Source organism: Lolium rigidum, chromosome 7, assembly GCF_022539505.1.
Source record: "Lolium rigidum isolate FL_2022 chromosome 7, APGP_CSIRO_Lrig_0.1, whole genome shotgun sequence".
In the NCBI taxonomy this organism is placed as follows: domain Eukaryota; kingdom Viridiplantae; phylum Streptophyta; class Magnoliopsida; order Poales; family Poaceae; genus Lolium; species Lolium rigidum.
In genome coordinates, this window is record NC_061514.1 from 232,503,870 (window position 1) to 232,512,237 (window position 8,368).

The 8,368-nt window shown below is 44.3% G+C and overlaps 1 long non-coding RNA gene across 1 annotated transcript; it reads left to right on the forward strand.

The window, feature by feature from the left end:
- The first annotated feature begins 2,228 nt into the window (after nt 1-2,228).
- On the forward strand, nt 2,229-6,572 carry LOC124677590. The gene is made up of 3 exons (XR_006994137.1): nt 2,229-2,602; nt 4,462-4,557; nt 6,314-6,572. It is a non-coding gene; the product is annotated as an uncharacterized LOC124677590 (long non-coding RNA).
- Nucleotides 6,573-8,368: the final 1,796 nt, after the last annotated feature.

Genomic DNA, 8,368 nt, shown 5'->3' on the forward strand with positions numbered 1-8,368 from the left:
AAGGCTTGGAAACGGTTCACCAACAAGTCTCCGGGTTTAAAGAATAAAGAACTTCGAATAAAACATGTACCGGTAAGTACTACTGGCTAGGCCGCGCATCTCTTTGATTGTAGTTTCAATACCATTATTATCATCCTTGATTATATATATATTATTTTGATTGAACTTTGTTCTCGTAAAGTGCTTGAGGCGGGAGGACGGGAATAATTTATGCGGGTTCTACGTTTGCGAGTTCATCCGCCAGAATACCCACCATAAGAGGGACATTTTGGAACAACTTGATGTAAGTAATTAAACAACATTCATGGCTTTATTTTATCGATCACCTTGTGTTTCATTCACATACACACATATATATATATACTGACCATCGTACCTTCTTCAAATTATTAGATCGAACGGTTGCGGAACGGTCTTCTAGCAACAGAGCGTGTACGAGCAATTCAAGAAGAACTGGCGGGGTTCTTACTTGAGCAAGTCATAGCTCCAGATGGAGAACACTATGTGGACAACCGCCAATATCAATGTTGATGTAGACATATATATATATGCATGAACGTGTGTCACTTTGATCGATATATGTAATACAATGGTTTCCTATATATATATGTGAATTGTCCGCATTAATATTATACCGTATTTCGAATGGGGCAGAGTCTCGCCGCGGCAGCGTTTTAGTGCAATTCCTGCCGCGGCAGAGTCGCCGCGGCGAGGGAAGGGCACTAAAATGCTGCCGCGCTCAACTCTTTGCACCGGTTCGTATTACGAACCGGTGCAAAAGCTCCCCCGCCGAGCGCCCCACAACCGGCCACGTGGAGACCCCTTTAGCACCGGTTCGTAAGAGAACCGGTGCAAAGGGGGGGGGGGCCTTTTGCACCGGATGGTTTGCACCGGTTGGCCATCCGGTGCATATGGGCCTTTTGAACCGGTGCAAAAGAGCAGTTTTCCACTAGTGCTATTTTAGTTGCCAGAATAATATATTGTACAACCAGATTAATTAAGCCGAGTTGCCAGGATAATGATTGACATATTAATTAGGCTCTAACTATTATGTTAATTAATTTTAATTGCCAGGTTAAATAAGTTTGGTTGACAGGTTAGTCAAACCTAATTGCCAGATTCAGCCTGTACTCTGCCAAAAATATCAAGAGCACGACTCTGGGAAGAGGAAACTCGAGCTAAATGTATGGGAAGATGAAACTCAGGCAGTAAACTCGCCGGTCGCTGGATTCCTCATCGCGCTCGACAAGGGAAGCCTCCCCACGCACATGACGACTGCCCGCTGGAGCTCGACTCGGCAACCTTCTCCTGACGCTTGCCGACGGCGGACTCCCGGCTGCAAGCTCGTCGGCGGCTGCATCCCCACGCTAGTCCATGGACGCGTCCTCTCGCGCTCACCGGCGGCGGCCTCCGCGTGCTACCCGGACGAGTCCTCACTCGCTCGTCGAAGACAACCTCCCTCTGGTGTGTCCTTAACGGCGGCGAACTCCCTTCCGAGAGCGTGCGCAGCGGCGGTCTCCCCTGCGGCTGCGTGCTCGCGTGCCCAGCAGCGGTCTCCCTTGCGGCCGCGTGCTTGAGGGCGGCGGACTCCCCTCCCACATCGTGTCCGGCGGCGGCCTCACCTGCGGCTCGCGTTCCCGGCGGCCTCCCGGTGCGGTAGCCCCTCCGGCGATGTTCTCCTCGACCTCCCATGGTGGTCTAAAAATAGAGAAAGAGAACATGTGGTTCACCGAGGCGATAAGCTGCAGCGTGTGCGGGATGGAGTAGATAAGGCAGCGCTTGAGCGGCTCCAATAGAGAGTGCGATCTCTTTTTCCGAATCGTGATGCGCCGCACGGAGCAGCCAGCGGTACGGCGCTTTCGCGTAGATTTTCCCTTTATTGTTACCCAATTGCTAAAAAGTGCTCGGAGGCCAGTCGTCACGTCCGAGCCCTCGTTTTATGTCCGTTCGATCTCCGCTCGACCGCGCGATGGGAGAGAGATTCCCGACCGATTCCCACCTGGGTCCCGACCAGGTCCCACCTGGGGCCCACGCATACGACACACGCTCTCCTTCCTCCCTCCCTTCGCTTGCTCAGTCGGTCCTATCCACCCAACGGCGGTCGTCCACAGCAACCCCGGCGAACCCTTCGTCTCCACTCTCCCCGCCACATGTCTGCCGGCCGGCATCGCGGACCAGAGCGTTGATCGGACCCCTAAGCGCCCGGCACATCCGCGGGGATCGGATTTCGTCTCATCTCCTCCAGCCAGGGCACCAGGCCAGGGCCTTGACTCGCAGGAAATCCATTTGAGGCACCGCCGCTCGCTCACTGCCGATTGAATAGGCATCTCGACAACCTAATTGAAGCGATCTTGTCCAGGACCAATGTGTCCATGGCGGATCCCTCTAGGCTTTTCCATACATCGTGCACCGCCTCAGGCCGTCCCAACAGAGGTGTTGCGTCCGCAGCCGCGCACCCTGGTGTCCTCTCAGGAAGCTGCAGATAAATCATAGTGGTTGCTGAACTAGTAGAGGTGGTCGTCATCAGGAGCACGAAGGGCGTCTTCATGAGGATCTGCTTCGGCTCCTGCATATTCTCCTCCCACATATCAACTCTGATCAGGTACCACACTTCATCCTTTATGCTTAGTACAATCACAGCCTGGAGTAATAGCAGAATTTAGTGTATTGTGTTTGGTTTTGCACAAAGGAAATTAGCATATGTGGATACGAGATCGTTTTGTGTGCTCCACGATATGCTGATGCGAATTTGGTGTGTGGCTTCAGTTTTCCCACGGCAACCTTTTTTTCCTTTGGTGCCTTTCTGCTTGAGGTAATATAGTGATCTATGTATAGCATCGTGTTTTTTTGATCTCAGGTAAATTATTGTTGCAATATGCCTCTAACAACTCAGGTTTTTAGCCTTTCAATTATAGATGGGGTTTAGAAATTTTAGATACTTCTGTACATGCAATGGTTCTGCTAGCTAGCGCACATTTAATTCTATAAGTCTCAAGTGTGTATGTGCATGATACCATTTTCTATGCTACCTGCTGTATGGAGTACACGTTGATCTCCAACAGTTCGATGCAGCGAAATATCATATATTTTCTTTTTGTTTAAAAAATGGGTGGACTGAACTCTATAAAATTGCGTCAACCACTAATGTTGACTAATTTTTAATTCTAAGATCTATTCTATCTGCCTTCGAGTTGTCTAAAATATTAAGCTAAGTATTTTCTTCCATTGCATTTGCATCATCATTTGTATGTAATTTGACAAAACTAGCCATACAACTTAGAGTCATAAGCAGAAGCAACTGATTTAATTATGTTGCTATGTCGTCACAACTAAGTTGTCTTTTTAATCTAACTAAGTTGTTTTATCTCAGCGTGCTCACCTTAGATTTTTTCTATTTTATCAACCCCTTAGTTGGTTTCTGATTTTTAATTAGCTTGCTTTGTCATCATAACTAAGTTTTCTTCTCAATCTTATCAAGTTGGCTTTTGTGTAATCATGCATTTACCCTGTTTTGCTATTTTATCAATCTCTTTTCTTATTAGTTAGTTTCTGATTTTTAGTTAAGTTGTTATGTCATCCTAACTAAGTTGTCTTCTCGATCTAACTAAGTTGGTTAGATCAAGAAGGCAACGTAGTTATGATGAAACACCGGGATGGAGATCTGGTGGCTTTGTACGCCTAATTTACCATGTACATATCATGTCCAAACACCGGGATGGTTTCGACCTAAAATTAATACCACATTGGGCAACATGTTTTTTAAGTGGGGTTTTTGCAATGGATACTGGAATTCAGACTGTTAAACATGGTTGATATGGATAGGAGAAATTATATGTTTGCCCTGGTTTTTATTTGATGGCATGAAATAAGTTGGTCATCTATGCTTAATGAAGTTGTTTTAACTATCTGAGTAAGTTGGCTAATGAAACTGAATAAGTTGGCTATAACAGTATGCTTAAGTTGGCTTTTGTCTAGAAACAATTGAAGTGTTTTTCTAATACCATAGTTAAGTTGGATTTCTTAAAGTACCTAAGTTGGTTCTACATTGTTCTTAAATTGGCTCCCAAATTTAGTTTTGTTTTCTAATACCATCCTTAAATTGGTTTTCTGGTAGTACCTTAATTGGTATCTGCAATGTTTGTCAGTTGGATCCAAAAAGCAATTAAGTTGCTTCTAGTAGCCGTCTTAACATGGTTTTCTGGTAGTACCTAAGTTGGTCTCTACAATGCTCTTCGGTTGGAGCCTGAAAGCAATTAAGTTGCTTCTAATGACATGCTTAACTTGTCTTCTTAATACCTACATAGGTTTTTTTAACTATCAAAATGCATAAGTTGGGTACTAGTTCCTATTAAGTTATTTTAATAACAATATGTAAGTTGGGTACTTGTATATATTTTTTGGGTTGTAATAGCATGCTTTCAGCTGTTGGGTATTTTACAAACTAGCCACTTTTGGTTTTAGGCCCGGTAGTCAGAAATAATGAAAGATACAAGCAAGCGGTATCGTTTGCGTCTGCCAAAAGCTGTTGTTGCAACTTGTCCGCAAACTGGTTAGCAGGTACGTGGAAATTTCTAACTGTTCATTTTATTGGCTCACAACTACTGTTCTTTCAGTTGATATTATTTGTTGTGTCTATTTCTCCAATAATCTGATCACAACTGGAAACACTGGACACAAAGGTGCTACAACAAAATCCAGTGTAGTTGCAGGAGATATGTCGGTTGCACAAAATGCACCAAAGCCTGCACGTAAGACGACGTGTTTGACCATACTATTTTTTCATGGTTTTAGAATCAGCTAAGTTGCTTTTCAGGGGCCAACTTAAATACATTCTTCAAGCAACTAGGTAGTTTCCTGGAAACCAACTTAAGCATTGTGTTAGGAACACATTAATTACTTTCAAGAGCCAACTTAAGCCCATTGTAGAGCCAACTAAGCAAAACCAACTTCATCATGGCTTCAGGAGCACGTTAATTACATCCAGGAGCCACCTTAATCACATTGTAGAACCAACTTGTGTTATTTAGGAGCGAACTTCATCATGGGCATCAGAAAAATAGTTTAATTGCTTTTCTGAAAACCAGTTTAATTTGACTTCTATAACCAACTTTTTGGTTTCCAGTAGCCAACTTAGCTATATTTGTTAAACAACTTCTTAAGCAAAGATAGACAACTTATGCAAGATTTCGTGGCATCAAATAAAACCCAAGGCGACATGATTTTTTCTCATGGTATTTCTAAGTAGCTAAGTTGTTTTTCTAGGAGACAACTTAGACACATTGTAGGAACAACTTAGCTAGTTTCCGCAAACCAACTTCATCATGGTATTAGTAGGCACATTACTTAATCGTGGGAACCAACATAGGAACTTCAATACCAACTTAGTACTTTTGTTAAAGTAACTTCAATAAGCACAGATGACAATACAAATGCATGTCATCATATAAAAACCAGAGCAACCATGCAATTCAACTAACTCTACCAACTTATATTTCTTCAATATTAACTAGTTTTTTAGTCTCGTGTAGTCGTTGGAAAGATGTTTCAACATTCTGTTCAAATTGCAAACTGAACATAACTAACTGGATCACACAGATATCTTTTAAGCTGCTTTCATCGCGTAAGCATTGTAGTGAGCTCTTGCGCTAGCTAGGGTGTCAAACCGCATCACAAAAAAGGTCTTTGTGGACTTGACACAACTTCTTCAGTAGTTCCAACTCTGTCTGCATCACCTTCACCTTCTTCCAACTCGGGGTAGGCTGTGGTTTCTGTAGGAACATAAGTTGTACGCATGCCATGGTTCCCAGTGGGCGCTGGCGCTGCATTGTGTTGTGGTCTCCTGCCACTGTATCTGTCAGAATCACCACCCACTGCCTCACGGTCATGAACATGGTTCAGAAAAGCGCTAAGCGAGCGAAGAGGTGCCGCTTAAAGGAATTGAAGTTTAAGCATTCTGTACGAAACCGTATAGATAGAAAACAGGGAAGTTCTGGGCATCTAGAAGCACAAAAGTAGAGGAGGGTGGGCTTGCTTTGGGTCTAGAGATTCACCTACAACTTCAGCTAGGACAGTTTGAGTGCAGAATTGTGGCTCCACATCATACATATCGACCATCCTCCTTAGGAGAAGCATTCATAGAACAACACTGTAGAATGACAATATGTCTTAGGTTATTTAGTTTTTTGAACATCCCTTGGTCATGCAAGATACTGGCAAATGATAAGTAACTTGGGTGCATATTCACAGTACAACAACTACAACAACAACGGGAAAAAACGCATTTTGTGCTAATTTGGTTCAACTTTTTTTCCAGATAAATCAGTTCACGATGGTGGCAGCATGATCAAGGAAGCAAACGGCTATCCCCTACATCGTCGCCACAACAATATGTACAAAGTCAGACAATACTGATGCATAGAGTTGAGCAGTTAGTACTAGCCGTAGCTACAGTCTATTTGATCTAAAAAAAACTACTTTTTTCATGTATGCTCCTTGTTAAACATCTGTCGCATAAAAGATTTAACCAAGAACAACGAGTAGTATGTCCGTTTTAGGAAACGCCAAGCTCATGTCGCAACTATTTGGTACTGCATTTTATGATCACTATGTCATGACAAGCAGTTGACTTCCCCGTATTTCCTATGATGCTTTTTTCAACAAGGCACATCCAGTTTAGATGGTTGTCACAGGTATGGTACTAAGTTGTACTTATGCAATCTGCTAAGATGCTTTCTTCGTGTAAAGAAGCATCATAGTTTGTGTTCCTAGAGTATTTACCCTGGTGTCACAATTATTTTTGCAATTGAGGTTATATAGTTGCACCTGACATAGTTGTGTGTTTTGCAATGTTCTAGATGCACCTGGCAGTTTTCCCTTAATTTTGCAATTGAGGTTATAAAGTTGCACGTGGCATACCTTATTTTCCTGTTCTAGTTCATGGAAGCTACAACAGATCCTTTTTTGCTTGATCGACATGGGATTTCTTCGTGTGGGTGTTGATGTAGACGGTGTAGTGAAGAGGGGAAAGCATACATATTTATTTTATATTACTTGACCACATTCTGGATGAAGAAAAGTAGAGGGAAACCATGCAGTTACTTTTGATTCCAGTGCACGGAGAAGATGTATTTTTGTTCCTTAGGTTGCTGCCTTTTTACTAAGAAAGAACGCATAGAGATTTGTAGGAGAAACAAACCTGAGTGATAAAGGAAGAATGCTAGAGAACGAAACCCGGTTTGGAGTTCGTGGAAAGGGGTGGCACGTGACGCAGGCACCTAGCTGGCCGCTCGTGACCATGTGCGGGGTGTCCCTTTCCTCTTTTGGACATAATTAAAGCGGGTGGGGATACTTTCCTTAATTGGGCCGAGGGATGGATCAGACTAACCGGCCCCCGGAGGCTGCCTAGTCGTGTCCTTATTGTTATCCTAGCTCAAGTGTTCATGCTAAATTCTACTCCATATTTATATTACCAAATTCTTATACAAGAATGCACCATTGAAGTCTGGTTACTGCCAATGACTGAGTTTAGCTTGAGGTATAGTTAGGTCATCAAAGTAACGAACTCCAGAAAAAAAAAATTGACTAAGAGGAGCATAGACATCAATCACCTGTCAAAATATACGAACCTGCTAATGTGCGTAGCAAACAAAGAGCAGAAATAGAGCTCATCTAAAAGCGCTCTGATGAGCTAGCTGCGACAGCACACCACATCACCACAACCAGCAAGAAAATATCAGGGGTTGGTGAAGGCGGGAGGAGCATTCGCGGCGTGCGGCGCCATCACCGAGTTTCCAACGCGTGGACGCGCTGGCGACGACGATGTGCGCGTGCAGTCTGGCTTCAGGTCCTCCACAGCAGAACGCCGCCCAATCGGTCGGTTCATTACCACCTCATCTGCTCGCCGAGTAGGCTATGAGCTCGAGAGGAAATAAATTGCATGGTCGCAACAGAAACGGCATCATCGTCAGATCCGCCACCGTATCGTCTAGTTGCAAAAAACAGCTACGCCGCGCCGCCTCCCAGGGCTGATCTGCTCAGTGAAAGTCGCAGCAGTGAAGACGGCGGAAACGTCGAGCTGAGGCGGAAGTTCGGAATCGCAATGTCCATCTTGGGTGGAACTTCCGATGGGACTTCGAGCTGTGGTTTCGATTTCGATTTCGCTCGAGGCATTTTGGGCGAAATTTCCAGCGGAACTTCGAGCTTGGATTTCGATATTGTTTTCTATTGAGGGAATCGAGGGACTGGAGTCCCCAACTTCCGGCGGGACTTGGAGCTGGGGTTTCGATTTCGATTTCGATCGAGGGAATCGAGGGTCTGGAGTCTTTTTATGAGGGAATACTATGATCGCGTGGCCGAGCACGGTCCGTGA